The following is a 2500-nucleotide window of genomic DNA, read 5'->3' as shown; positions in this document are numbered from 1 at the left end:
TCGGGACATATGTTATGCTCGACAGGCAATAATTACTTTTCATGAATGAAAAGTAACCTGGGTTGGTAAACATGTTATGCCCACCCGATGAAAAAAATTTTTTTCAGCCTGGTTTGATATTTACCAATGGCAATATAAGCCTGATCGGGACATATGTTATGCTCGACAGGCAATAATTACTTTTCATGAATGAAAAGTAACCTGAGTTGGTAAACATGTTATGCCCACCCGATGAAAAAAATTTTTTCAGCCTGGTTTGATATTTATCAAAGGCAAAATAAGCCTGATCGGGACATATGTTATGCTCGACAGGCAATAATTACTTTTCATGAATGAAAAGTAACCTGGGTTGGTAAGCATGTTATGCCCACCCGATGAAAAAATTTTTTTCAGCCTGGTTTGATATTTATCAAAGGCAAAATAAGCCTGATCGGGACATATGTTATGCTCGACAGGCAATAATTATTTTTCATGAATGAAAAGTAACCTGGGTTGGTAAACATGTTATGCCCACCCGATGAAAAAATTTTTTTCAGCCTGGTTTGATATTTACCAATGGCAATATAAGCCTTATCGGGACATATGTTATGCTCGACAGGCAATAATTACTTTTCATGAATGAAAAGTAACCTGGGTTGGTAAGCATGTTATGCCCACCCGATGAAAAAATTTTTTCAGCCTGGTTTGATATTTATCAAAGGCAAAAATAAGCCTGATCGGGACATATGTTATGCTCGACAGGCAATAATTACTTTTCATGAATGAAAAGTAACCTGGGTTGGTAAAACATGTTATGCCCACCCGATGAAAGAATTTTTTTTCAGCCTGGTTTGATATTTACCAATGGCAATATAAGCCTTATCGGGACATATGTTATGCTCGACAGGCAATAATTACTTTTCATGAATGAAAAGTAACCTGGGTTGGTAACATGTTATGCCCACCCGATGAAAAAATTTTTTTCAGCCTGGTTTGATATTTACCAATGGCAATATAAGCCTGATCGGGACATATGTTATGCTCGACAGGCAATAATTACTTTTCATGAATGAAAAGTAACCTGGGTTGGTAAACATGTTATGCCCACCCGATGAAAAAAATTTTTTCAGCCTGGCTTCTTGTTTATCAAAGGCAAAATAAGCCTGATCGGGACATATGTTATGCTCGACAGGCAATAATTACTTTTCATGAATGAAAAGTAACCTGGGTTGGTAAACATGTTATGCCCACCCGATGAAAAAAATTTTTTCAGCCTGGTTTGATATTTATCAAAGGCAAAATAAGCCTGATCGGGACATATGTTATGCTCGACAGGCAATAATTACTTTTCATGAATGAAAAGTAACCTGGGTTGGTAAGCATGTTATGCCCACCCGATGAAAAAATTTTTTTTCAGCCTGGTTTGATATTTATCAAAGGCAAAATAAGCCTGATCGGGACATATGTTATGCTCGACAGGCAATAATTACTTTTCATGAATGAAAAGTAACCTGGGTTGGTAAGCATGTTATGCCCACCCGATGAAAAAATTTTTTTCAGCCTGGTTTGATATTTATCAAAGGCAAAATAAGCCTGATCGGGACATATGTTATGCTCGACAGGCAATAATTACTTTTCATGAATGAAAAGTAACCTAAATTGGTAAACAAATTATGATTTAAGTAATGCTTATTATAATAAATATATCAATACAATACAGGTATTGGATATGGGAAGCATATTTATTGATTATTAAAATTTTATGTGTAAATCTATGTATGACCACTTTTTGATTCAAACGTACATTTTTTAATTACATTTTTTTTCATGAATGAAATTGGGGCCTGGTTTGATAAACATGTTATGCTCGCCCGATGAAAAAATTTTTTTTAAAAAAAATTTTTTTTAGCCTGATTTGATATTTATCAAAGGCAAAATAGACCTTAACGAGACATATGTTGTTATGCTCGGCAGGCAATAATTATTTTTCATGAGTGAAAGGTAACCTGGGTTGGTAAGCATGTTATGCCCACCCGATGAAAAAATTTTTTTCAGCCTGGTTTGATATTTATCAAAGGCAAAATAGGCCTGATCGGGACATATGTTATGCTCGACAGGCAATAATTACTTTTCATGAGTGATAAGTAACCTGGGTTGGTAAACATGTTATGCCCACCCGATGAAAAAATTTTTTTCAGCCTGGTTTGATATTATCAATGGCAAAATAAACCTGATCGGGACATATGTTATGCTCGACAGGCAATAATTACTTTTCATGAGTGTTAAGTAACCTGGGTTGGTAAACATGTAATGAAAAATAGGTCAAATCGAGACATTATGTTGGTTATGCTCGACAATCAATAATATTTTTATCATAGTAGGTCAACGAGTATATATTTATTATATGCTCATATATTGATATACGTGTACAAAAATGTGGTGGTACGGATAAGCGATATCAGAAGTTGACAAAATATACTATGAAGGTTATAATATAAAAATTATAATTGTGTAAAAATTC

Source organism: Condylostylus longicornis, unplaced genomic scaffold (genome assembly GCF_029603195.1).
Source record: "Condylostylus longicornis isolate FDR11 unplaced genomic scaffold, ASM2960319v2 ptg000711l, whole genome shotgun sequence".
Classification (NCBI taxonomy): Eukaryota; Metazoa; Arthropoda; class Insecta; order Diptera; family Dolichopodidae; genus Condylostylus; species Condylostylus longicornis.
This window is presented reverse-complemented; position numbering follows the sequence as displayed.